General features: G+C 38.0%; 6 non-coding genes and 21 pseudogenes across 6 annotated transcripts; all 27 read right to left on the bottom strand.

Annotated features, from left to right (window-relative positions):
• Window positions 1-149: 149 nt before the first annotated feature.
• LOC127937001 (uncharacterized) lies at window positions 150-268 on the bottom strand (annotated as a pseudogene).
• A 788-nt stretch (window positions 269-1,056) lies between these two features.
• Window positions 1,057-1,175, bottom strand: LOC127937868 (uncharacterized; annotated as a pseudogene).
• Window positions 1,176-1,677: 502 nt separating this feature from the next.
• LOC127937000 (uncharacterized) lies at window positions 1,678-1,796 on the bottom strand (annotated as a pseudogene).
• Window positions 1,797-2,717: 921 nt separating this feature from the next.
• Window positions 2,718-2,836, bottom strand: LOC127936840 (uncharacterized; annotated as a pseudogene).
• A 648-nt stretch (window positions 2,837-3,484) lies between these two features.
• LOC127937705 (5S ribosomal RNA) lies at window positions 3,485-3,603 on the bottom strand. Its single transcript, XR_008148487.1, has one exon. It is a non-coding gene; the product is annotated as a 5S ribosomal RNA (ribosomal RNA).
• Window positions 3,604-4,103: 500 nt separating this feature from the next.
• On the bottom strand, window positions 4,104-4,222 carry LOC127937402 (uncharacterized; annotated as a pseudogene).
• A 635-nt stretch (window positions 4,223-4,857) lies between these two features.
• LOC127937217 (uncharacterized) lies at window positions 4,858-4,976 on the bottom strand (annotated as a pseudogene).
• A 917-nt stretch (window positions 4,977-5,893) lies between these two features.
• Window positions 5,894-6,012, bottom strand: LOC127936177 (uncharacterized; annotated as a pseudogene).
• Window positions 6,013-7,351: 1,339 nt separating this feature from the next.
• Window positions 7,352-7,470, bottom strand: LOC127936839 (uncharacterized; annotated as a pseudogene).
• A 364-nt stretch (window positions 7,471-7,834) lies between these two features.
• Window positions 7,835-7,953, bottom strand: LOC127937704 (5S ribosomal RNA). The gene has a single exon (XR_008148486.1). It is a non-coding gene; the product is annotated as a 5S ribosomal RNA (ribosomal RNA).
• Window positions 7,954-8,455: 502 nt separating this feature from the next.
• On the bottom strand, window positions 8,456-8,574 carry LOC127936999 (uncharacterized; annotated as a pseudogene).
• Window positions 8,575-9,491: 917 nt separating this feature from the next.
• LOC127936176 (uncharacterized) lies at window positions 9,492-9,610 on the bottom strand (annotated as a pseudogene).
• Window positions 9,611-10,962: 1,352 nt separating this feature from the next.
• LOC127937703 (5S ribosomal RNA) lies at window positions 10,963-11,081 on the bottom strand. The gene has a single exon (XR_008148485.1). It is a non-coding gene; the product is annotated as a 5S ribosomal RNA (ribosomal RNA).
• Window positions 11,082-11,582: 501 nt separating this feature from the next.
• On the bottom strand, window positions 11,583-11,701 carry LOC127936998 (uncharacterized; annotated as a pseudogene).
• Window positions 11,702-12,616: 915 nt separating this feature from the next.
• Window positions 12,617-12,735, bottom strand: LOC127936837 (uncharacterized; annotated as a pseudogene).
• A 654-nt stretch (window positions 12,736-13,389) lies between these two features.
• On the bottom strand, window positions 13,390-13,508 carry LOC127937702 (5S ribosomal RNA). The gene has a single exon (XR_008148484.1). It is a non-coding gene; the product is annotated as a 5S ribosomal RNA (ribosomal RNA).
• A 502-nt stretch (window positions 13,509-14,010) lies between these two features.
• Window positions 14,011-14,129, bottom strand: LOC127936997 (uncharacterized; annotated as a pseudogene).
• Window positions 14,130-14,770: 641 nt separating this feature from the next.
• Window positions 14,771-14,889, bottom strand: LOC127936174 (uncharacterized; annotated as a pseudogene).
• Window positions 14,890-17,070: 2,181 nt separating this feature from the next.
• LOC127936836 (uncharacterized) lies at window positions 17,071-17,189 on the bottom strand (annotated as a pseudogene).
• A 650-nt stretch (window positions 17,190-17,839) lies between these two features.
• On the bottom strand, window positions 17,840-17,958 carry LOC127937699 (5S ribosomal RNA). Its single transcript, XR_008148483.1, has one exon. It is a non-coding gene; the product is annotated as a 5S ribosomal RNA (ribosomal RNA).
• Window positions 17,959-18,460: 502 nt separating this feature from the next.
• On the bottom strand, window positions 18,461-18,579 carry LOC127937466 (uncharacterized; annotated as a pseudogene).
• Window positions 18,580-19,496: 917 nt separating this feature from the next.
• On the bottom strand, window positions 19,497-19,615 carry LOC127937109 (uncharacterized; annotated as a pseudogene).
• Window positions 19,616-20,117: 502 nt separating this feature from the next.
• On the bottom strand, window positions 20,118-20,236 carry LOC127936996 (uncharacterized; annotated as a pseudogene).
• Window positions 20,237-21,154: 918 nt separating this feature from the next.
• Window positions 21,155-21,273, bottom strand: LOC127936835 (uncharacterized; annotated as a pseudogene).
• A 653-nt stretch (window positions 21,274-21,926) lies between these two features.
• LOC127937698 (5S ribosomal RNA) lies at window positions 21,927-22,045 on the bottom strand. The gene has a single exon (XR_008148482.1). It is a non-coding gene; the product is annotated as a 5S ribosomal RNA (ribosomal RNA).
• A 503-nt stretch (window positions 22,046-22,548) lies between these two features.
• Window positions 22,549-22,667, bottom strand: LOC127936995 (uncharacterized; annotated as a pseudogene).
• A 920-nt stretch (window positions 22,668-23,587) lies between these two features.
• On the bottom strand, window positions 23,588-23,706 carry LOC127936834 (uncharacterized; annotated as a pseudogene).
• Between the last annotated feature and the right edge of the window lie 3,086 nt (window positions 23,707-26,792).

Below are 26,792 nucleotides of genomic sequence, written 5' to 3'. Positions count from 1 at the left end.
AAAATATCCAAACATTTAAAGCACCTGGTATTCCCAGGCAGTCTCCCATCCATGTACTAACCTGGCGCAAACCTGCTTATATTCAGAGATCGGGCATTGACTCTATTTTTTGGCAAAATTATTATATACTAAGTGAAAAATTTCAAAAAAACTTAGAGTACCTGGTATTCCCAGGCGGTCTCCCATCCAGGCACTAACCAGGCCCAAACCTGCTTAGCTTACGAGATCAGACAAGATCGGGCATAGCCAGGCTGGTATGGCCATAAGCGAAGACTGCTGCAAAGTGAAGGCTATTTAAAGATCAGCCAATCTACTCGCCAGTACATTATAAAAGTAGGAAAGAAACCCCAAAAGCTTAAAGCACCTGGTATTCCTAGGCAGTCTCCCATCCATGTACTAACCTGGCCCAAACCTGCTTATATTCAGAGATCGGGCACTGACTCTATTTTTTGCCAAATTTATTATATACTAAGTGAAAAAATTCCAAAAGCTTAAAGCACCTGGTATTCCTTGGCGGTCTCTCATCCAAGTACTAACCAGACCTAAACCTGCTAAGATTCAGAGATCGGGCATTGACTCTTTTTTTTTTTTTTTTGCCAGATTATTATATAATTCGTGAAAAATATCCAAAAATTTAAAGCACCTGGTATTCCCAGGCAGTCTCCCATCCATGTACTAACCTGGCCCAAACCTGCTTATATTCAGAGATCGGGCATTGACTCTATTTTTTGCCAAATTTATTATATACTAAGTGAAAAAATTCCAAAAGCTTAAAGCACCTGGTATTCCTTGGCGGTCTCTCATCCAAGTACTAACCAGACCTAAACCTGCTAAGATTCAGAGATCGGGCATTGACTCTTTTTTTTTTTTTTTTTTTTTTTTTGCAAGATTATTATATAATTCGTGAAAAATATCCAAAAATTTAAAGCACCTGATATTCCCAGGCAGTCTCCCATCCATGTACTAACCTGGCGCAAACCTGCTTATATTCAGAGATCGGGCATTGACTCTATTTTTTGGCAAAATTATTATATACTAAGTGAAAAATTTCAAAAAAGCTTACAGTACCTGGTATTCCCAGGCGGTCTCCCATCCAGGCACTAACCAGGCCCAAACCTGCTTAGCTTCAGAGATCAGACAAGATCGGGCATAGCCAGGCTGGTATGGCCATAAGCGAAGACTGCTGCAAAGAGAAGGCTATTTAAAGATCAGCCAATCTACTCGCCAGTACATTATAAAAGTAGGAAAGAAACCCCAAAAGCTTAAAGCACCTGGTATTCCTAGGCGGTCTCTCATCCAATTACTAACCTGGCCCAAACCTGCTTATATTCAGAGATCGGGCATTGACTCTATTTTTTGGCAAATTTATTATATACTAAGTGAAAAAATTCCAAAAGCTTAAAGCACCTGGTATTCCTTGGCGGTCTCTCATCCAAGTACTAACCAGACCTAAACCTGCTAAGATTCAGAGATCGGGCATTGACTCTTTTTTTTTTTTTTTTTTGCAAGATTAATATATAATTCGTGAAAAATATCCAAACATTTAAAGCACCTGGTATTCCCAGGCAGTCTCCCATCCATGTACTAACCTGGCGCAAACCTGCTTATATTCAGAGATCGGGCATTGACTCTATTTTTTGGCAAAATTATTATATACTAAGTGAAAAATTTCAAAAAAACTTAGAGTACCTGGTATTCCCAGGCGGTCTCCCATCCAGGCACTAACCAGGCCCAAACCTGCTTAGCTTACGAGATCAGACAAGATCGGGCATAGCCAGGCTGGTATGGCCATAAGCGAAGACTGCTGCAAAGAGAAGGCTATTTAAAGATCAGCCAATCTACTCGCCAGTACATTATAAAAGTAGGAAAGAAACCCCAAAAGCTTAAAGCACCTGGTATTCCTAGGCGGTCTCTCATCCAAGTACTAACCAGACCTAAACCTGCTAAGATTCAGAGATCGGGCATTGACTCTTTTTTTTTTTTTTTTGCAAGATTATTATATAATTTGTGAAAAATATCCAAAAATTTAAAGCACCTGGTATTCCCAGGCAGTCTCCCATCCATGTACTAATCTGGCCCAAACCTGCTTATATTCAGAGATCGGGCACTGACTCTATTTTTTGCCAAATTTATTATATACTAAGTGAAAAAATTCCAAAAGCTTAAAGCACCTGGTATTCCTTGGCGGTCTCTCATCCAAGTACTAACCAGATCTAAACCTGCTAAGATTCAGAGATCGGGCATTGACTCTTTTTTTTTTTTTTTTTGCCAGATTATTATATAATTCGTGAAAAAAATCCAAAAATTTAAAGCACCTGGTATTCCCAGGCAGTCTCCCATCCATGTACTAACCTGGCGCAAACCTGCTTATATTCAGAGATCGGGCATTGACTCTATTTTTTGCCAAATTTATTATATACTAAGTGAAAAATTTCCAAAAGCTTAAAGCACCTGGTATTCCTTGGCGGTCTCTCATCCAAGTACTAACTAGATCTAAACCTGCTAAAATTCAGAGATCGGGCATTGACTCTTTTTTTTTTTTTTGCAAGATTATTATATAATTCGTGAAAAATATCCAAACATTTAAAGCACCTGCTATTCCCAGGCAGTCTCCCATCCATGTACTAACCTGGCGCAAACCTGCTTATATTCAGAGATCGGGCATTGACTCTATTTTTTGGCAAAATTATTATATACTAAGTGAAAAATTTCAAAAAAGCTTACAGTACCTGGCATTCCCAGGCAGTCTCCCATCCAGGCACTAACCAGGCCCAAACCTGCTTAGCTTACGAGATCAGACAAGATCGGGCATAGCCAGGCTGGTATGGCCATAAGCGAAGACTGCTGCAAAGAGAAGGCTATTTAAAGATCAGCCAATCTAATCGCCAGTACATTATAAATGTAGGAAAGAAACCCCAAAAGCTTAAAGCACCTGGTATTCCTTGGCGGTCTCTCATCCAAGTACTAACCAGACCTAAACCTGCTAAGATTCAGAGATCGGGCATTGACTCTTTTTTTTTTTTTTGCCAGATTATTATATAATTCGTGAAAAATATCCAAAAATTTAAAGCACCTGGTATTCCCAGGCAGTCTCCCATCCATGTACTAACCTGGCCCAAACCTGCTTATATTCAGAGATCGGGCATTGACTCTATTTTTTGCCAAATTTATTATATACTAAGTGAAAAAATTCCAAAAGCTTAAAGCACCTGGTATTCCTTGGCGGTCTCTCATCCAAGTACTAACCAGACCTAAACCTGCTAAGATTCAGAGATCGGGCATTGACTCTTTTTTTTTTTTTTTTTTTTTTTGCAAGATTATTATATAATTCGTGAAAAATATCCAAAAATTTAAAGCACCTGATATTCCCAGGCAGTCTCCCATCCATGTACTAACCTGGCGCAAACCTGCTTATATTCAGAGATCGGGCATTGACTCTATTTTTTGGCAAAATTATTATATACTAAGTGAAAAATTTCAAAAAAGCTTACAGTACCTGGTATTCCCAGGCGGTCTCCCATCCAGGCACTAACCAGGCCCAAACCTGCTTAGCTTCCGAGATCAGACAAGATCGGGCATAGCCAGGCTGGTATGGCCATAAGCGAAGACTGCTGCAAAGAGAAGGCTATTTAAAGATCAGCCAATCTACTCGCCAGTACATTATAAAAGTAGGAAAGAAACCCCAAAAGCTTAAAGCACCTGGTATTCCTAGGCGGTCTCTCATCCAATTACTAACCTGGCCCAAACCTGCTTATATTCAGAGATCGGGCATTGACTCTATTTTTTGGCAAATTTATTATATACTAAGTGAAAAAATTCCAAAAGCTTAAAGCACCTGGTATTCCTTGGCGGTCTCTCATCCAAGTACTAACCAGACCTAAACCTGCTAAGATTCAGAGATCGGGCATTGACTCTTTTTTTTTTTTTTTTGCAAGATTAATATATAATTCGTGAAAAATATCCAAACATTTAAAGCACCTGGTATTCCCAGGCAGTCTCCCATCCATGTACTAACCTGGCGCAAACCTGCTTATATTCAGAGATCGGGCATTGACTCTATTTTTTGGCAAAATTATTATATACTAAGTGAAAAATTTCAAAAAAACTTAGAGTACCTGGTATTCCCAGGCGGGCTCCCATCCAGGCACTAACCAGGCCCAAACCTGCTTAGCTTACGAGATCAGACAAGATCGGGCATAGCCAGGCTGGTATGGCCATAAGCGAAGACTGCTGCAAAGAGAAGGCTATTTAAAGATCAGCCAATCTACTCGCCAGTACATTATAAAAGTAGGAAAGAAACCCCAAAAGCTTAAAGCACCTGGTATTCCTAGGCAGTCTCCCATCCATGTACTAACCTGGCCCAAACCTGCTTATATTCAGAGATCGGGCACTGACTCTATTTTTTGCCAAATTTATTATATACTAAGTGAAAAAATTCCAAAAGCTTAAAGCACCTGGTATTCCTTGGCGGTCTCTCATCCAAGTACTAACCAGACCTAAACCTGCTAAGATTCAGAGATCGGGCATTGACTCTTTTTTTTTTTTTTTGCCAGATTATTATATAATTCGTGAAAAATATCCAAAAATTTAAAGCACCTGGTATTCCCAGGCAGTCTCCCATCCATGTACTAACCTGGCCCAAACCTGCTTATATTCAGAGATCGGGCATTGACTCTATTTTTTGCCAAATTTATTATATACTAAGTGAAAAAATTCCAAAAGCTTAAAGCACCTGGTATTCCTTGGCGGTCTCTCATCCAAGTACTAACCAGACCTAAACCTGCTTATATTCAGAGATCGGGCATTGACTCTATTTTTTGGCAAAATTATTATATACTAAGTGAAAAATTTCAAAAAAACTTAGAGTACCTGGTATTCCCAGGCGGTCTCCCATCCAGGCACTAACCAGGCCCAAACCTGCTTAGCTTACGAGATCAGACAAGATCTTGCATAGCCAGGCTGGTATGGCCATAAGCGAAGACTGCTGCAAAGAGAAGGCTATTTAAAGATCAGCCAATCTACTCGCCAGTACATTATAAAAGTAGGAAAGAAACCCCAAAAGCTTAAAGCACCTGGTATTCCTAGGCGGTCTCTCATCCAAGTACTAACCAGACCTAAACCTGCTAAGATTCAGAGATCGGGCATTGACTCTTTTTTTTTTTTTTTGCAAGATTATTATATAATTTGTGAAAAATATCCAAAAATTTAAAGCACCTGGTATTCCCAGGCAGTCTCCCATCCATGTACTAACCTGGCCCAAACCTGCTTATATTCAGAGATCGGGCACTGACTCTATTTTTTGCCAAATTTATTATATACTAAGTGAAAAAATTCCAAAAGCTTAAAGCACCTGGTATTCCTTGGCGGTCTCTCATCCAAGTATTAACCAGATCTAAACCTGCTAAGATTCAGAGATCGGGCATTGACTCTTTTTTTTTTTTTTTGCCAGATTATTATATAATTCGTGAAAAAAATCCAAAAATTTAAAGCACCTGGTATTCCCAGGCAGTCTCCCATCCATGTACTAACCTGGCGCAAACCTGCTTATATTCAGAGATCGGGCATTGACTCTATTTTTTGCCAAATTTATTATATACTAAGTGAAAAAATTCCAAAAGCTTAAAGCACCTGGTATTCCTTGGCGGTCTCTCATCCAAGTACTAACTAGACCTAAACCTGCTAAAATTCAGAGATCGGGCATTGACTCTTTTTTTTTTTTTGCAAGATTATTATATAATTCGTGAAAAATATCCAAACATTTAAAGCACCTGGTATTCCCAGGCAGTCTCCCATCCATGTACTAACCTGGCGCAAACCTGCTTATATTCAGAGATCGGGCATTGACTCTATTTTTTGGCAAAATTATTATATACTAAGTGAAAAATTTCAAAAAAGCTTACAGTACCTGGCATTCCCAGGCGGTCTCCCATCCAGGCACTAACCAGGCCCAAACCTGCTTAGCTTACGAGATCAGACAAGATCGGGCATAGCCAGGCTGGTATGGCCATAAGCGAAGACTGCTGCAAAGAGAAGGCTATTTAAAGATCAGCCAATCTACTCGCCAGTACATTATAAAAGTAGGAAAGAAACCCCAAAAGCTTAAAGCACCTGGTATTCCTAGGCAGTCTCTCATCCAAGTACTAACCTGGCCCAAACCTGCTTATATTCAGAGATTGGGCATTGACTCTATTTTTTGGCAAATTTATTATATACTAAGTGAAAAAATTCCAAAAGCTTAAAGCACCTGGTATTCCTTGGCGGTCTATCATTCAAGTACTAACCAGACCTTAACCTGCTAAGATTCAGAGATCGGGCATTGACTTCTTCTTTTTTTTTTTTTTTTGCAAGATTATTATATAATTCGTGAAAAATATCCAAAAATTTAAAGCACCTGGTATTCCCAGGCAGTCTCCCATCCATGTACTAACCTGGCCCAAACCTGCTTATATTCAGAGATCGGGCATTGACTCTATTTTTTGCCAAATTTATTATATACTAAGTGAAAAAATTCCAAAAGCTTTAAGCACCTGGTATTCCTAGGCGGTCTTTCAACCAAGTACTAACCAGACCTAAACCTGCTAAGATTCAGAGATCGGGCATTGACTCTTTTTTTTTTTTTTTGCCAGATTATTATATAATTCGTGAAAAATATCCCAAAATTTAAAGCACCTGGTATTCCCAGGCAGTCTCCCATCCATGTACTAACCTGGCGCAAACCTGCTTATATTCAGAGATCGGGCATTGACTCTATTTTTTGCCAAATTTATTATATACTAAGTGAAAAAATTCCAAAAGCTTAAAGCACCTGGTATTCCTTGGCGGTCTCTCATCCAAGTACTAACTAGACCTAAACCTGCTAAAATTCAGAGATCGGGCATTGACTCTTTTTTTTTTTTTTTGCAAGATTATTATATAATTCGTGAAAAATATCCAAACATTTAAAGCACCTGGTATTCCCAGGCAGTCTCCCATCCATGTACTAACCTGGCGCAAACCTGCTTATATTCAGAGATCGGGCATTGACTCTATTTTTTGCCAAATTTATTATATACTAAGTGAAAAAATTCCAAAAGCTTAAAGCACCTGGTATTCCTTGGCGGTCTCTCATCCAAGTACTAACCAGACCTAAACCTGCTATGATTCAGAGATCGGGCATTGACTCTTTTTTTTTTTTTTTTGCAAGATTATTATATAATTCGTGAAAAATATCCAAACATTTAAAGCACCTGTTATTCCCAGGCAGTCTCCCATCCATGTACTAACCTGGCGCAAACCTGCTTATATTCAGAGATCGGGCATTGACTCTATTTTTTGGCAAAATTATTATATACTAAGTGAAAAATTTCAAAAAAGCTTACAGTACCTGGCATTCCCAGGCAGTCTCCCATCCAGGCACTAACCAGGCCCAAACCTGCTTAGCTTACGAGATCAGACAAGATCGGGCATAGCCAGGCTGGTATGGCCATAAGCGAAGACTGCTGCAAAGAGAAGGCTATTTAAAGATCAGCCAATCTACTCGCCAGTGCATTATAAAAGTAGGAAAGAAACCCCAAAAGTTTAAAGCACCTGGTATTCCTTGGCGGTCTCTCATCCAAGTACTAACCAGACCTAAACCTGCTAAGATTCAGAGATCGGGCATTGACTCTTTTTTTTTTTTTTTTGCCAGATTATTATATAATTCGTGAAAAATATCCAAAAATTTAAAGCACCTGGTATTCCCAGGCAGTCTCCCATCCATGTACTAACCTGGCGCAAACCTGCTTATATTCAGAGATCGGGCATTGACTCTATTTTTTGGCAAAATTATTATATACTAAGTGAAAAATTTCAAAAAAGCTTACAGTACCTGGTATTCCCAGGCGGTCTCCCATCCAGGCACTAACCAGGCCCAAACCTGCTTAGCTTCCGAGATCAGACAAGATCGGGCATAGCCAGGCTGGTATGGCCATAAGCGAAGACTGCTGCAAAGAGAAGGCTATTTAAAGATCAGCCAATCTACTCGCCAGTACATAATAAAAGTAGGAAAGAAACCCCAAAAGCTTAAAGCACCTGGTATTCCTAGGCGGTCTCTCATCCAATTACTAACCTGGCCCAAACCTGCTTATATTCAGAGATCGGGCATTGACTCTATTTTTTGGCAAATTTATTATATACTAAGTGAAAAAATTCCAAAAGCTTAAAGCACCTGGTATTCCTTGGCGGTCTCTCATCCAAGTACTAACCAGACCTAAACCTGCTAAGATTCAGAGATCGGGCATTGATTCTTTTTTTTTTTTTTTTTTGCAAGATTAATATATAATTCGTGAAAAATATCCAAACATTTAAAGCACCTGGTATTCCCAGGCAGTCTCCCATCCATGTACTAACCTGGCGCAAACCTGCTTATATTCAGAGATCGGGCATTGACTCTATTTTTTGGCAAAATTATTATATACTAAGTGAAAAATTTCAAAAAAACTTAGAGTACCTGGTATTCCCAGGCGGTCTCCCATCCAGGCACTAACCAGGCCCAAACCTGCTTAGCTTACGAGATCAGACAAGATCGGGCATAGCCAGGCTGGTATGGCCATAAGCGAAGACTGCTGCAAAGAGAAGGCTATTTAAAGATCAGCCAATCTACTCGCCAGTACATTATAAAAGTAGGAAAGAAACCCCAAAAGCTTAAAGCACCTGGTATTCCTAGGCGGTCTCTCATCCAAGTACTAACCAGACCTAAACCTGCTAAGATTCAGAGATCGGGCATTGACTCTTTTTTTTTTTTTTTGCAAGATTATTATATAATTTGTGAAAAATATCCAAAAATTTAAAGCACCTGGTATTCCCAGGCAGTCTCCCATCCATGTACTAACCTGGCCCAAACCTGCTTATATTCAGAGATCGGGCACTGACTCTATTTTTTGCCAAATTTATTATATACTAAGTGAAAAAATTCCAAAAGCTTAAAGCACCTGGTATTCCTTGGCGGTCTCTCATCCAAGTATTAACCAGATCTAAACCTGCTAAGATTCAGAGATCGGGCATTGACTCTTTTTTTTTTTTTTTGCCAGATTATTATATAATTCGTGAAAAAAATCCAAAAATTTAAAGCACCTGGTATTCCCAGGCAGTCTCCCATCCATGTACTAACCTGGCGCAAACCTGCTTATATTCAGAGATCGGGCATTGACTCTATTTTTTGCCAAATTTATTATATACTAAGTGAAAAAATTCCAAAAGCTTAAAGCACCTGGTATTCCTTGGCGGTCTCTCATCCAAGTACTAACTAGACCTAAACCTGCTAAAATTCAGAGATCGGGCATTGACTCTTTTTTTTTTTTTGCAAGATTATTATATAATTCGTGAAAAATATCCAAACATTTAAAGCACCTGGTATTCCCAGGCAGTCTCCCATCCATGTACTAACCTGGCGCAAACCTGCTTATATTCAGAGATCGGGCATTGACTCTATTTTTTGGCAAAATTATTATATACTAAGTGAAAAATTTCAAAAAAGCTTACAGTACCTGGCATTCCCAGGCGGTCTCCCATCCAGGCACTAACCAGGCCCAAACCTGCTTAGCTTACGAGATCAGACAAGATCGGGCATAGCCAGGCTGGTATGGCCATAAGCGAAGACTGCTGCAAAGAGAAGGCTATTTAAAGATCAGCCAATCTACTCGCCAGTACATTATAAAAGTAGGAAAGAAACCCCAAAAGCTTAAAGCACCTGGTATTCCTAGGCGGTCTCTCATCCAAGTACTAACCTGGCCCAAACCTGCTTATATTCAGAGATCGGGCATTGACTCTATTTTTTGGCAAATTTATTATATACTAAGTGAAAAAATTCCAAAAGCTTAAAGCACCTGGTATTCCTTGGCGGTCTATCATTCAAGTACTAACCAGACCTTAACCTGCTAAGATTCAGAGATCGGGCATTGACTTCTTCTTTTTTTTTTTTTTTTTTGCAAGATTATTATATAATTCGTTAAAAATATCCAAAAATTTAAAGCACCTGGTATTCCCAGGCAGTCTCCCATCCATGTACTAACCTGGCCCAAACCTGCTTATATTCAGAGATCGGGCATTGACTCTATTTTTTGCCAAATTTATTATATACTAAGTGAAAAAATTCCAAAAGCTTTAAGCACCTGGTATTCCTAGGCGGTCTTTCAACCAAGTACTAACCAGACCTAAACCTGCTAAGATTCAGAGATCGGGCATTGACTCTTTTTTTTTTTTTTTTGCCAGATTATTATATAATTCGTGAAAAATATCCAAAAATTTAAAGCACCTGGTATTCCCAGGCAGTCTCCCATCCATGTACTAACCTGGCGCAAACCTGCTTATATTCAGAGATCGGGCATTGACTCTATTTTTTGCCAAATTTATTATATACTAAGTGAAAAAATTCCAAAAGCTTAAAGCACCTGGTATTCCTTGGCGGTCTCTCATCCAAGTACTAACTAGACCTAAACCTGCTAAAATTCAGAGATCGGGCATTGACTCTTTTTTTTTTTTTTTTTGCAAGATTATTATATAATTCGTGAAAAATATCCAAACATTTAAAGCACCTGGTATTCCCAGGCAGTCTCCCATCCATGTACTAACCTGGCGCAAACCTGCTTATATTCAGAGATCGGGCATTGACTCTATTTTTTGCCAAATTTATTATATACTAAGTGAAAAAATTCCAAAAGCTTAAAGCACCTGGTATTCCTTGGCGGTCTCTCATCCAAGTACTAACCAGACCTAAACCTGCTAAGATTCAGAGATCGGGCATTGACTCTTTTTTTTTTTTTTTTTTTTTTTTGCAAGATTATTATATAATTCGTGAAAAATATCCAAAAATTTAAAGCACCTGATATTCCCAGGCAGTCTCCCATCCATGTACTAACCTGGCGCAAACCTGCTTATATTCAGAGATCGGGCATTGACTCTATTTTTTGGCAAAATTATTATATACTAAGTGAAAAATTTCAAAAAAGCTTACAGTACCTGGTATTCCCAGGCGGTCTCCCATCCAGGCACTAACCAGGCCCAAACCTGCTTAGCTTCCGAGATCAGACAAGATCGGGCATAGCCAGGCTGGTATGGCCATAAGCGAAGACTGCTGCAAAGAGAAGGCTATTTAAAGATCAGCCAATCTACTCGCCAGTACATTATAAAAGTAGGAAAGAAACCCCAAAAGCTTAAAGCACCTGGTATTCCTAGGCGGTCTCTCATCCAATTACTAACCTGGCCCAAACCTGCTTATATTCAGAGATCGGGCATTGACTCTATTTTTTGGCAAATTTATTATATACTAAGTGAAAAAATTCCAAAAGCTTAAAGCACCTGGTATTCCTTGGCGGTCTCTCATCCAAGTACTAACCAGACCTAAACCTGCTAAGATTAAGAGATCGGGCATTGACTCTTTTTTTTTTTTTTTTTGCAAGATTAATATATAATTCGTGAAAAATATCCAAACATTTAAAGCACCTGGTATTCCCAGGCAGTCTCCCATCCATGTACTAACCTGGCGCAAACCTGCTTATATTCAGAGATCGGGCATTGACTCTATTTTTTGGCAAAATTATTATATACTAAGTGAAAAATTTCAAAAAAACTTAGAGTACCTGGTATTCCCAGGCGGTCTCCCATCCAGGCACTAACCAGGCCCAAACCTGCTTAGCTTACGAGATCAGACAAGATCGGGCATAGCCAGGCTGGTATGGCCATAAGCGAAGACTGCTGCAAAGAGAAGGCTATTTAAAGATCAGCCAATCTACTCGCCAGTACATTATAAAAGTAGGAAAGAAACCCCAAAAGCTTAAAGCACCTGGTATTCCTAGGCGGTCTCTCATCCAAGTACTAACCAGACCTAAACCTGCTAAGATTCAGAGATCGGGCATTGACTCTTTTTTTTTTTTTTGCAAGATTATTATATAATTTGTGAAAAATATCCAAAAATTTAAAGCACCTGGTATTCCCAGGCAGTCTCCCATCCATGTACTAACCTGGCCCAAACCTGCTTATATTCAGAGATCGGGCACTGACTCTATTTTTTGGCAAATTTATTATATACTAAGTGAAAAAATTCCAAAAGCTTAAAGCACCTGGTATTCCTTGGCGGTCTCTCATCCAAGTATTAACCAGATCTAAACCTGCTAAGATTCAGAGATCGGGCATTGACTCTTTTTTTTTTTTTTGCCAGATTATTATATAATTCGTGAAAAAAATCCAAAAATTTAAAGCACCTGGTATTCCCAGGCAGTCTCCCATCCATGTACTAACCTGGCGCAAACCTGCTTATATTCAGAGATCGGGCATTGACTCTATTTTTTGCCAAATTTATTATATACTAAGTGAAAAAATTCCAAAAGCTTAAAGCACCTGGTATTCCTTGGCGGTCTCTCATCCAAGTACTAACTAGACCTAAACCTGCTAAAATTCAGAGATCGGGCATTGACTCTTTTTTTTTTTTTGCAAGATTATTATATAATTCGTGAAAAATATCCAAACATTTAAAGCACCTGGTATTCCCAGGCAGTCTCCCATCCATGTACTAACCTGGCGCAAACCTGCTTATATTCAGAGATCGGGCATTGACTCTATTTTTTGGCAAAATTATTATATACTAAGTGAAAAATTTCAAAAAAGCTTACAGTACCTGGCATTCCCAGGCAGTCTCCCATCCAGGCACTAACCAGGCCCAAACCTGCTTAGCTTACGAGATCAGACAAGATCGGGCATAGCCAGGCTGGTATGGCCATAAGCGAAGACTGCTGCAAAGAGAAGGCTATTTAAAGATCAGCCAATCTACTCGCCAGTACATTATAAAAGTAGGAAAGAAACCCCAAAAGCTTAAAGCACCTGGTATTCCTTGGCGGTCTCTCATCCAAGTACTAACCAGACCTAAACCTGCTAAGATTCAGAGATCGGGCATTGACTCTTTTTTTTTTTTTTTTGCCAGATTATTATATAATTCGTGAAAAATATCCAAAAATTTAAAGCACCTGGTATTCCCAGGCAGTCTCCCATCCATGTACTAACCTGGCCCAAACCTGCTTATATTCAGAGATCGGGCATTGACTCTATTTTTTGCCAAATTTATTATATACTAAGTGAAAAAATTCCAAAAGCTTAAAGAACCTGGTATTCCTTGGCGGTCTCTCATCCAAGTACTAACCAGACCTAAACCTGCTAAGATTCAGAGATCGGGCATTGACTCTTTTTTTTTTTTTTTTTTTTTTTTTTTGCAAGATTATTATATAATTCGTGAAAAATATCCAAAAATTTAAAGCACCTGATATTCCCAGGCAGTCTCCCATCCATGTACTAACCTGGCGCAAACCTGCTTATATTCAGAGATCGGGCATTGACTCTATTTTTTGGCAAAATTATTATATACTAAGTGAAAAATTTCAAAAAAGCTTACAGTACCTGGTATTCCCAGGCGGTCTCCCATCCAGGCACTAACCAGGCCCAAACCTGCTTAGCTTCCGAGATCAGACAAGATCGGGCATAGCCAGGCTGGTATGGCCATAAGCGAAGACTGCTGCAAAGAGAAGGCTATTTAAAGATCAGCCAATCTACTCGCCAGTACATTATAAAAGTAGGAAAGAAACCCCAAAAGCTTAAAGCACCTGGTATTCCTAGGCGGTCTCTCATCCAATTACTAACCTGGCCCAAACCTGCTTATATTCAGAGATCGGGCATTGACTCTATTTTTTGGCAAATTTATTATATACTAAGTGAAAAAATTCCAAAAGCTTAAAGCACCTGGTATTCCTTGGCGGTCTCTCATCCAAGTACTAACCAGACCTAAACCTGCTAAGATTCAGAGATCGGGCATTGACTCTTTTTTTTTTTTTTTTTTGCAAGATTAATATATAATTCGTGAAAAATATCCAAACATTTAAAGCACTTGGTATTCCCAGGCAGTCTCCCATCCATGTACTAACCTGGCGCAAACCTGCTTATATTCAGAGATCGGGCATTGACTCTATTTTTTGGCAAAATTATTATATACTAAGTGAAAAATTTCAAAAAAACTTAGAGTACCTGGTATTCCCAGGCGGTCTCCCATCCAGGCACTAACCAGGCCCAAACCTGCTTAGCTTACGAGATCAGACAAGATCGGGCATAGCCAGGCTGGTATGGCCATAAGCGAAGACTGCTGCAAAGAGAAGGCTATTTAAAGATCAGCCAATCTACTCGCCAGTACATTATAAAAGTAGGAAAGAAACCCCAAAAGCTTAAAGCACCTGGTATTCCTAGGCGGTCTCTCATCCAAGTACTAACCAGACCTAAACCTGCTAAGATTCAGAGATCGGGCATTGACTCTTTTTTTTTTTTTTTGCAAGATTATTATATAATTTGTGAAAAATATCCAAAAATTTAAAGCACCTGGTATTCCCAGGCAGTCTCCCATCCATGTACTAACCTGGCCCAAACCTGCTTATATTCAGAGATCGGGCACTGACTCTATTTTTTGCCAAATTTATTATATACTAAGTGAAAAAATTCCAAAAGCTTAAAGCACCTGGTATTCCTTGGCGGTCTCTCATCCAAGTATTAACCAGATCTAAACCTGCTAAGATTCAGAGATCGGGCATTGACTCTTTTTTTTTTTTTTTGCCAGATTATTATATAATTCGTGAAAAAAATCCAAAAATTTAAAGCACCTGGTATTCCCAGGCAGTCTCCCATCCATGTACTAACCTGGCGCAAACCTGCTTATATTCAGAGATCGGGCATTGACTCTATTTTTTGGCAAAATTATTATATACTAAGTGAAAAATTTCAAAAAAGCTTACAGTACCTGGCATTCCCAGGCGGTCTCCCATCCAGGCACTAACCAGGCCCAAACCTGCTTAGCTTACGAGATCAGACAAGATCGGGCATAGCCAGGCTGGTATGGCCATAAGCGAAGACTGCTGCAAAGAGAAGGCTATTTAAAGATCAGCCAATCTACTCGCCAGTACATTATAAAAGTAGGAAAGAAACCCCAAAAGCTTAAAGCACCTGGTATTCCTAGGCGGTCTCTCATCCAAGTACTAACCTGGCCCAAACCTGCTTATATTCAGAGATCGGGCATTGACTCTATTTTTTGGCAAATTTATTATATACTAAGTGAAAAAATTCCAAAAGCTTAAAGCACCTGGTATTCCTTGGCGGTCTATCATTCAAGTACTAACCAGACCTTAACCTGCTAAGATTCAGAGATCGGGCATTGACTTCTTCTTTTTTTTTTTTTTTTTGCAAGATTATTATATAATTCGTGAAAAATATCCAAAAATTTAAAGCACCTGGTATTCCCAGGCAGTCTCCCATCCATGTACTAACCTGGCCCAAACCTGCTTATATTCAGAGATCGGGCATTGACTCTATTTTTTGCCAAATTTATTATATACTAAGTGAAAAAATTCCAAAAGCTTTAAGCACCTGGTATTCCTAGGCGGTCTTTCAACCAAGTACTAACCAGACCTAAACCTGCTAAGATTCAGAGATCGGGCATTGACTCTTTTTTTTTTTTTTTGCCAGATTATTATATAATTCGTGAAAAATATCCAAAAATTTAAAGCACCTGGTATTCCCAGGCAGTCTCCCATCCATGTACTAACCTGGCGCAAACCTGCTTATATTCAGAGATCGGGCATTGACTCTATTTTTTGCCAAATTTATTATATACTAAGTGAAAAAATTCCAAAAGCTTAAAGCACCTGGTATTCCTTGGCGGTCTCTCATCCAAGTACTAACTAGACCTAAACCTGCTAAAATTCAGAGATCGGGCATTGACTCTTTTTTTTTTTTTTTTGCAAGATTATTATATAATTCGTGAAAAATATCCAAACATTTAAAGCACCTGGTATTCCCAGGCAGTCTCCCATCCATGTACTAACCTGGCGCAAACCTGCTTATATTCAGAGATCGGGCATTGACTCTATTTTTTGCCAAATTTATTATATACTAAGTGAAAAAATTCCAAAAGCTTAAAGCACCTGGTATTCCTTGGCGGTCTATCATTCAAGTACTAACCAGACCTTAACCTGCTAAGATTCAGAGATCGGGCATTGACTTCTTCTTTTTTTTTTTTTTTTGCAAGATTATTATATAATTCGTGAAAAATATCCAAAAATTTAAAGCACCTGGTATTCCCAGGCAGTCTCCCATCCATGTACTAACCTGGCCCAAACCTGCTTATATTCAGAGATCGGGCATTGACTCTATTTTTTGCCAAATTTATTATATACTAAGTGAAAAAATTCCAAAAGCTTTAAGCACCTGGTATTCCTAGGCGGTCTTTCAACCAAGTACTAACCAGACCTAAACCTGCTAAGATTCAGAGATCGGGCATTGACTCTTTTTTTTTTTTTTTGCCAGATTATTATATAATTCGTGAAAAATATCCAAAAATTTAAAGCACCTGGTATTCCCAGGCAGTCTCCCATCCATGTACTAACCTGGCGCAAACCTGCTTATATTCAGAGATCGGGCATTGACTCTATTTTTTGCCAAATTTATTATATACTAAGTGAAAAAATTCCAAAAGCTTAAAGCACCTGGTATTCCTTGGCGGTCTCTCATCCAAGTACTAACTAGACCTAAACCTGCTAAAATTCAGAGATCGGGCATTGACTCTTTTTTTTTTTTTTTTGCAAGATTATTACATAATTCGTGAAAAATATCCAAACATTTAAAGCACCTGGTATTCCCAGGCAGTCTCCCATCCATGTACTAACCTGGCGCAAACCTGCTTATATTCAGAGATCGGGCATTGACTCTATTTTTTGCCAAATTTATTATATACTAAGTGAAAAAATTCCAAAAGCTTAAAGCACCTGGTATTCCTTGGCGGTCTCTCATCCAAGTACTAACCAGACCTAAACCTGCTATGATTCAGAGATCGGGCATTGACTCTTTTTTTTTTTTTTTTGCAAGATTATTATATAATTCGTGAAAAATATCCAAACATTTAAAGCACCTGGTATTCCCAGGCAGTCTCCCATCCATGTACTAACCTGGCGCAAACCTGCTTATATTCAGAGATCGGGCATTGACTCTATTTTTTGGCAAAATTATTATATACTAAGTGAAAAATTTCAAAAAAGCTTACAGTACCTGGCATTCCCAGGCAGTCTCCCATCCAGGCACTAACCAGGCCCAAACCTGCTTAGCTTACGAGATCAGACAAGATCGGGCATAGCCAGGCTGGTATGGCCATAAGCGAAGACTGCTGCAAAGAGAAGGCTATTTAAAGATCAGCCAATCTACTCGCCAGTACATTATAAAAGTAGGAAAGAAACCCCAAAAGCTTAAAGCACCTGGTATTCCTTGGCGGTCTCTCATCCAAGTACTAACCAGACCTAAACCTGCTAAGATTCAGAGATCGGGCATTGACTCTTTTTTTTTTTTTTTGCCAGATTATTATATAATTCGTGAAAAATATCCAAAAATTTAAAGCACCTGGTATTCCCAGGCAGTCTCCCATCCATGTACTAACCTGGCCCAAACCTGCTTATATTCAGAGATCGGGCATTGACTCTATTTTTTGCCAAATTTATTATATACTAAGTGAAAAAATTCCAAAAGCTTAAAGCACCTGGTATTCCTTGGCGGTCTCTCATCCAAGTACTAACCAGACCTAAACCTGCTAAGATTCAGAGATCGGGCATTGACTCTTTTTTTTTTTTTTTTTTTTTTTTGCAAGATTATTATATAATTCGTGAAAAATATCCAAAAATTTAAAGCACCTGATATTCCCAGGCAGTCTCCCATCCATGTACTAACCTGGCGCAAACCTGCTTATATTCAGAGATCGGGCATTGACTCTATTTTTTGGCAAAATTATTATATACTAAGTGAAAAATTTCAAAAAAGCTTACAGTACCTGGTATTCCCAGGCGGTCTCCCATCCAGGCACTAACCAGGCCCAAACCTGCTTAGCTTCCGAGATCAGACAAGATCGGGCATAGCCAGGCTGGTATGGCCATAAGCGAAGACTGCTGCAAAGAGAAGGCTATTTAAAGATCAGCCAATCTACTCGCCAGTACATTATAAAAGTAGGAAAGAAACCCCAAAAGCTTAAAGCACCTGGTATTCCTAGGCGGTCTCTCATCCAATTACTAACCTGGCCCAAACCTGCTTATATTCAGAGATCGGGCATTGACTCTATTTTTTGGCAAATTTATTATATACTAAGTGAAAAAATTCCAAAAGCTTAAAGCACCTGGTATTCCTTGGCGGTCTCTCATCCAAGTACTAACCAGACCTAAACCTGCTAAGATTCAGAGATCGGGCATTGACTCTTTTTTTTTTTTTTTTTTGCAAGATTAATATATAATTCGTGAAAAATATCCAAACATTTAAAGCACCTGGTATTCCCAGGCAGTCTCCCATCCATGTACTAACCTGGCGCAAACCTGCTTATATTCAGAGATCGGGCATTGACTCTATTTTTTGGCAAAATTATTATATACTAAGTGAAAAATTTCAAAAAAACTTAGAGTACCTGGTATTCCCAGGCGGTCTCCCATCCAGGCACTAACCAGGCCCAAACCTGCTTAGCTTACAAGATCAGACAAGATCGGGCATAGCCAGGCTGGTATGGCCATAAGCGAAGACTGCTGCAAAGAGAAGGCTATTTAAAGATCAGCCAATCTACTCGCCAGTACATTATAAAAGTAGGAAAGAAACCCCAAAAGCTTAAAGCACCTGGTATTCCTAGGCGGTCTCTCATCCAAGTACTAACCAGACCTAAACCTGCTAAGATTCAGAGATCGGGCATTGACTCTTTTTTTTTTTTTTTGCAAGATTATTATATAATTTGTGAAAAATATCCAAAAATTTAAAGCACCTGGTATTCCCAGGCAGTCTCCCATCCATGTACTAACCTGGCCCAAACCTGCTTATATTCAGAGATCGGGCACTGACTCTATTTTTTGCCAAATTTATTATATACTAAGTGAAAAAATTCCAAAAGCTTAAAGCACCTGGTATTCCTTGGCGGTCTCTCATCCAAGTATTAACCAGATCTAAACCTGCTAAGATTCAGAGATCGGGCATTGACTCTTTTTTTTTTTTTTGCCAGATTATTATATAATTCGTGAAAAAAATCCAAAAATTTAAAGCACCTGGTATTCCCAGGCAGTCTCCCATCCATGTACTAACCTGGCGCAAACCTGCTTATATTCAGAGATCGGGCATTGACTCTATTTTTTGCCAAATTTATTATATACTAAGTGAAAAAATTCCAAAAGCTTAAAGCACCTGGTATTCCTTGGCGGTCTCTCATCCAAGTACTAACTAGACCTAAACCTGCTAAAATTCAGAGATCGGGCATTGACTCTTTTTTTTTTTTTTGCAAGATTATTATATAATTCGTGAAAAATATCCAAACATTTAAAGCACCTGGTATTCCCAGGCAGTCTCCCATCCATGTACTAACCTGGCGCAAACCTGCTTATATTCAGAGATCGGGCATTGACTCTATTTTTTGGCAAAATTATTATATACTAAGTGAAAAATTTCAAAAAAGCTTACAGTACATGGCATTCCCAGGCGGTCTCCCATCCAGGCACTAACCAGGCCCAAACCTGCTTAGCTTACGAGATCAGACAAGATCGGGCATAGCCAGGCTGGTATGGCCATAAGCGAAGACTGCTGCAAAGAGAAGGCTATTTAAAGATCAGCCAATCTACTCGCCAGTACATTATAAAAGTAGGAAAGAAACCCCAAAAGCTTAAAGCACCTGGTATTCCTAGGCGGTCTCTCATCCAATTACTAACCTGGCCCAAACCTGCTTATATTCAGAGATCGGGCATTGACTCTATTTTTTGGCAAATTTATTATATACTAAGTGAAAAAATTTCAAAAGCTTAAAGCACCTGGTATTCCTTGGCGGTCTCTCATCCAAGTACTAACCAGACCTAAACCTGCTAAGATTAAGAGATCGGACATTGACTCTTTTTTTTTTTTTTTTTTGCAAGATTAATATATAATTCGTGAAAAATATCCAAACATTTAAAGCACCTGGTATTCCCAGGCAGTCTCCCATCCATGTACTAACCTGGCGCAAACCTGCTTATATTCAGAGATCGGGCATTGACTCTATTTTTTGGCAAAATTATTATATACTAAGTGAAAAATTTCAAAAAAACTTAGAGTACCTGGTATTCCCAGGCGGTCTCCCATCCAGGCACTAACCAGGCCCAAACCTGCTTAGCTTACGAGATCAGACAAGATCGGGCATAGCCAGGCTGGTATGGCCATAAGCGAAGACTGCTGCAAAGAGAAGGCTATTTAAAGATCAGCCAATCTACTCGCCAGTACATTATAAAAGTAGGAAAGAAACCCCAAAAGCTTAAAGCACCTGGTATTCCTAGGCGGTCTCTCATCCAAGTACTAACCAGACCTAAACCTGCTAAGATTCAGAGATCGGGCATTGACTCTTTTTTTTTTTTTTTTGCAAGATTATTATATAATTTGTGAAAAATATCCAAAAATTTAAAGCACCTGGTGTTCCCAGGCAGTCTCCCATCCATGTACTAACCTGGCCCAAACCTGCTTATATTCAGAGATCGGGCACTGACTCTATTTTTTGGCAAATTTATTATATACTAAGTGAAAAAATTCCAAAAGCTTAAAGCACCTGGTATTCCTTGGCGGTCTCTCATCCAAGTATTAACCAGATCTAAACCTGCTAAGATTCAGAGATCGGGCATTGACTCTTTTTTTTTTTTTTTGCCAGATTATTATATAATTCGTGAAAAAAATCCAAAAATTTAAAGCACCTGGTATTCCCAGGCAGTCTCCCATCCATGTACTAACCTGGCGCAAACCTGCTTATATTCAGAGATCGGGCATTGACTCTATTTTTTGCCAAATTTATTATATACTAAGTGAAAAAATTCCAAAAGCTTAAAGCACCTGGTATTCCTTGGCGGTCTCTCATCCAAGTACTAACTAGACCTAAACCTGCTAAAATTCAGAGATCGGGCATTGACTCTTTTTTTTTTTTTGCAAGATTATTATATAATTCGTGAAAAATATCCAAACATTTAAAGCACCTGGTATTCCCAGGCAGTCTCCCATCCATGTACTAACCTGGCGCAAACCTGCTTATATTCAGAGATCGGGCATTGACTCTATTTTTTGGCAAAATTATTATATACTAAGTGAAAAATTTCAAAAAAGCTTACAGTACCTGGCATTCCCAGGCAGTCTCCCATCCAGGCACTAACCAGGCCCAAACCTGCTTAGCTTACGAGATCAGACAAGATCGGGCATAGCCAGGCTGGTATGGCCATAAGCGAAGACTGCTGCAAAGAGAAGGCTATTTAAAGATCAGCCAATCTACTCGCCAGTACATTATAAAAGTAGGAAAGAAACCCCAAAAGCTTAAAGCACCTGGTATTCCTTGGCGGTCTCTCATCCAAGTACTAACCAGACCTAAACCTGCTAAGATTCAGAGATCGGGCATTGACTCTTTTTTTTTTTTTTTTGCCAGATTATTATATAATTCGTGAAAAATATCCAAAAATTTAAAGCACCTGGTATTCCCAGGCAGTCTCCCATCCATGTACTAACCTGGCCCAAACCTGCTTATATTCAGAGATCGGGCATTGACTCTATTTTTTGCCAAATTTATTATATACTAAGTGAAAAAATTCCAAAAGCTTAAAGAACCTGGTATTCCTTGGCGGTCTCTCATCCAAGTACTAACCAGACCTAAACCTGCTAAGATTCAGAGATCGGGCATTGACTCTTTTTTTTTTTTTTTTTTTTTTTTTTTGCAAGATTATTATATAATTCGTGAAAAATATCCAAAAATTTAAAGCACCTGATATTCCCAGGCAGTCTCCCATCCATGTACTAACCTGGCGCAAACCTGCTTATATTCAGAGATCGGCATTGACTCTATTTTTTGGCAAAATTATTATATACTAAGTGAAAAATTTCAAAAAAGCTTACAGTACCTGGTATTCCCAGGCGGTCTCCCATCCAGGCACTAACCAGGCCCAAACCTGCTTAGCTTCCGAGATCAGACAAGATCGGGCATAGCCAGGCTGGTATGGCCATAAGCGAAGACTGCTGCAAAGAGAAGGCTATTTAAAGATCAGCCAATCTACTCGCCAGTACATTATAAAAGTAGGAAAGAAACCCCAAAAGCTTAAAGCACCTGGTATTCCTAGGCGGTCTCTCATCCAATTACTAACCTGGCCCAAACCTGCTTATATTCAGAGATCGGGCATTGACTCTATTTTTTGGCAAATTTATTATATACTAAGTGAAAAAATTCCAAAAGCTTAAAGCACCTGGTATTCCTTGGCGGTCTCTCATCCAAGTACTAACCAGACCTAAACCTGCTAAGATTCAGAGATCGGGCATTGACTCTTTTTTTTTTTTTTTTTTTGCAAGATTAATATATAATTCGTGAAAAATATCCAAACATTTAAAGCACTTGGTATTCCCAGGCAGTCTCCCATCCATGTACTAACCTGGCGCAAACCTGCTTATATTCAGAGATCGGGCATTGACTCTATTTTTTGGCAAAATTATTATATACTAAGTGAAAAATTTCAAAAAAACTTAGAGTACCTGGTATTCCCAGGCGGTCTCCCATCCAGGCACTAACCAGGCCCAAACCTGCTTAGCTTACGAGATCAGACAAGATCGGGCATAGCCAGGCTGGTATGGCCATAAGCGAAGACTGCTGCAAAGAGAAGGCTATTTAAAGATCAGCCAATCTACTCGCCAGTACATTATAAAAGTAGGAAAGAAACCCCAAAAGCTTAAAGCACCTGGTATTCCTAGGCGGTCTCTCATCCAAGTACTAACCAGACCTAAACCTGCTAAGATTCAGAGATCGGGCATTGACTCTATTTTTTTTTTTTTGCAAGATTATTATATAATTTGTGAAAAATATCCAAAAATTTAAAGCACCTGGTATTCCCAGGCAGTCTCCCATCCATGTACTAACCTGGCCCAAACCTGCTTATATTCAGAGATCGGGCACTGACTCTATTTTTTGGCAAATTTATTATATACTAAGTGAAAAAATTCCAAAAGCTTAAAGCACCTGGTATTCCTTGGCGGTCTCTCATCCAAGTATTAACCAGATCTAAACCTGCTAAGATTCAGAGATCGGGCATTGACTCTTTTTTTTTTTTTTTTTGCCAGATTATTATATAATTCGTGAAAAAAATCCAAAAATTTAAAGCACCTGGTATTCCCAGGCAGTCTCCCATCCATGTACTAACCTGGCGCAAACCTGCTTATATTCAGAGATCGGGCATTGACTCTATTTTTTGCCAAATTTATTATATACTAAGTGAAAAAATTCCAAAAGCTTAAAGCACCTGGTATTCCTTGGCGGTCTCTCATCCAAGTACTAACTAGACCTAAACCTGCTAAAATTCAGAGATCGGGCATTGACTCTTTTTTTTTTTTTTGCAAGATTATTATATAATTCGTGAAAAATATCCAAACATTTAAAGCACCTGGTATTCCCAGGCAGTCTCCCATCCATGTACTAACCTGGCGCAAACCTGCTTATATTCAGAGATCGGGCATTGACTCTATTTTTTGGCAAAATTATTATATACTAAGTGAAAAATTTCAAAAAAGCTTACAGTACCTGGCATTCCCAGGCAGTCTCCCATCCAGGCACTAACCAGGCCCAAACCTGCTTAGCTTACGAGATCAGACAAGATCGGGCATAGCCAGGCTGGTATGGCCATAAGCGAAGACTGCTGCAAAGAGAAGGCTATTTAAAGATCAGCCAATCTACTCGCCAGTACATTATAAAAGTAGGAAAGAAACCCCAAAAGCTTAAAGCACCTGGTATTCCTTGGCGGTCTCTCATCCAAGTACTAACCAGACCTAAACCTGCTAAGATTCAGAGATCGGGCATTGACTCTTTTTTTTTTTTTTTTGCCAGATTATTATATAATTCGTGAAAAATATCCAAAAATTTAAAGCACCTGGTATTCCCAGGCAGTCTCCCATCCATGTACTAACCTGGCCCAAACCTGCTTATATTCAGAGATCGGGCATTGACTCTATTTTTTGCCAAATTTATTATATACTAAGTGAAAAAATTCCAAAAGCTTAAAGAACCTGGTATTCCTTGGCGGTCTCTCATCCAAGTACTAACCAGACCTAAACCTGCTAAGATTCAGAGATCGGGCATTGACTCTTTTTTTTTTTTTTTTTTTTTTTTTTTTGCAAGATTATTATATAATTCGTGAAAAATATCCAAAAATTTAAAGCACCTGATATTCCCAGGCAGTCTCCCATCCATGTACTAACCTGGCGCAAACCTGCTTATATTCAGAGATCGGGCATTGACTCTATTTTTTGGCAAAATTATTATATACTAAGTGAAAAATTTCAAAAAAGCTTACAGTACCTGGTATTCCCAGGCGGTCTCCCATCCAGGCACTAACCAGGCCCAAACCTGCTTAGCTTCCGAGATCAGACAAGATTTTTTTTTTTTTTTTTTTTTTTTTTATTTATTAAAAATCACAAAAAAAAAAATAAAAACATTAACAATACATCACCACAAATATTTAAACATCTTCCAGTAACAGAACTTCAAAACCAGTCCAAGTTTTAACAATGTATGGATTATTCCTTGTAAAACATTTTTCAAACATTTCCATATTCTCAAGCATTTTGCAATAGTCATATAAAACTTGTATTTCCTCCATCATGATCTGTTTATATAATAACTTTATCGCTATTTCTTTTTTCTTTTGTTTCATTATATTTCTCCTTCTCCATATTGCAAATCTTGCAAGCGTTAACATAAAATTTAGAGCATAGTTATTTTTTGTCCTTCCATTGAAGCCAAATAAAAGCAATGTATCCCATTCTTCCAATGTAATCTTGTCATTATACAGAAAATCACATACCATCTTTTTTAACATTTTTATAAAATCACTTAACTTTCTGCAATTTAAAAATAAATGTAATACACCTTCCTTTTTCTCCAAACACACTTTGCACATTTCATCTTGCGCTAACCCAATTTTACTTAAAATAATTTCTGTCATCACACAATTGTGTCTTAATAAAAAATCAAAATTTTCCAAAACCGGACTTTTAAAATTCAATCTTACATTTTTCCATATATTCGAAGCATCAAAATTGTCAAATAACTTTTCCCAATATTCTATTGCTTTAGGCTTTACAAAAACAGTCTTACTTAAACAGGTATAAAACATCTTAATGACACAATCATTAAAAACAATCTTATCATCCCCTGCTTTTAAAAAAACCTTTGGTTTTTCATTTTCGGTTTCTTTTTCATTATCCTCAATATTTTTAATCCAATGTTCTGGCAATGCTAATTTTAATTTTGTATATTGTTCTTCAATTTTCCCTTTGTTTTCTATATCTTCTATTTCCTCAAGTGAATCAATTATTGCTTGTGTAGGTAAAAATCCAGGTTTCACTTCATATAAAATGTCTTTTACTTGTCTAAAACCTACTGCGTACCAGTTTTCATAAAACATATGCTTTTTGCTTTTATTATTTTGATTTAAAAATAGGGGTTGCTGCAGGTACTGTTTTCTCCCTTTAATCTCTACGTACACATTTTCATAAAACATTTTCCAGCTTCTCAACAATTCTTTATAAAACTCTGGTATATTTTCTATCATATTATCCTTAAAAGCCATCCATAAAAAATCATCTCCTATTTGTCCGCATTTATTAATAACATAATTCATGACACTTTTCCATGGAATGTTGTCTTTGTTAAAAAACTTTTTTACTGTTTTAATTCTCATGCTTTTCATTCTCAGCCATGGATCTATTAGTCCTAATCCTCCATCTTCCACCTTTCCAATGATTGTGTTATATGCAATTTTAGATGGCTTACCATCCCAAAGAAACTTTAAAATCATAGTTTTTATTCTCTTATATACCCATATTGGTAAACTAACAACACTTAAAACATACCACATTTTGGATAAAAAAAGAGAATTCAAGACAAGGACCTTCCCTTTTAGAAACAGTACTCTCTGTTTCCAAAAATTTAATCTTTTTTCCATTTTGTTTACAGTTTCATCCCAATTTATTTCTCTAGTTTTAATTTCATCAGATCCAAGTGTAATGCCTAAAATTTTTATATTATTCTTTTGCTCTTTTAACTGCCAATTTCTTTTTGAAATGTCCACTTTTCCAATCTTAATATATTCAGTTTTTTCCTTATTTACTTTTGCACCCGAACCTCGACAGTATTTATCAATAATTCCCATAGCCTTTTCAGCACTATTAAAATCTTTTAAAATCAGAGTAGTATCATCTGCATACTGAAACAATTTTTGTTCTATTACATTGTCTTCTATTAAAAAACCTTTTATTTCTTTTTCTCCATTTATTGCTAAACCTAACGGTTCAGCAACTAAAGTATATAATAAAGCTGATAAGGGACATCCTTGTCTTATAGATCTAGATATTCCTATGAAGTCTGTTAAAAAACCATTTATTTTAAAACAACTAAAAATATCTGTATAAAAACATTTCATCCACTTTATAAAATTATTACCAAAACCAAACTGTTGAATTAAATCAAATAAATATTTGTGCTCAACTCTGTCAAATGCCTTTTCTAGATCTATACTGATTAAAAAACCATCACTCTTTTTCTCTTTTATGTACCAAATTAAATCTCTAATGCTTGTTACTGTATCCACTATATCTCTTCCTAATACGCCATATGCTTGATTAGTTGTAATGATGTGGGGAACTACTTTTTTAAGTCTATTCGCTAAAATCTTGGCCAATATTTTATAATCTGTGTTGAGCATACTTAATGGTCT

This window comes from Carassius gibelio, chromosome A19 (assembly GCF_023724105.1).
Source record: "Carassius gibelio isolate Cgi1373 ecotype wild population from Czech Republic chromosome A19, carGib1.2-hapl.c, whole genome shotgun sequence".
Classification (NCBI taxonomy): domain Eukaryota; kingdom Metazoa; phylum Chordata; class Actinopteri; order Cypriniformes; family Cyprinidae; genus Carassius; species Carassius gibelio.
The sequence above is the reverse complement of the archived record's forward strand: the minus strand, read 5'-3'. Positions and strand labels throughout refer to the sequence as shown.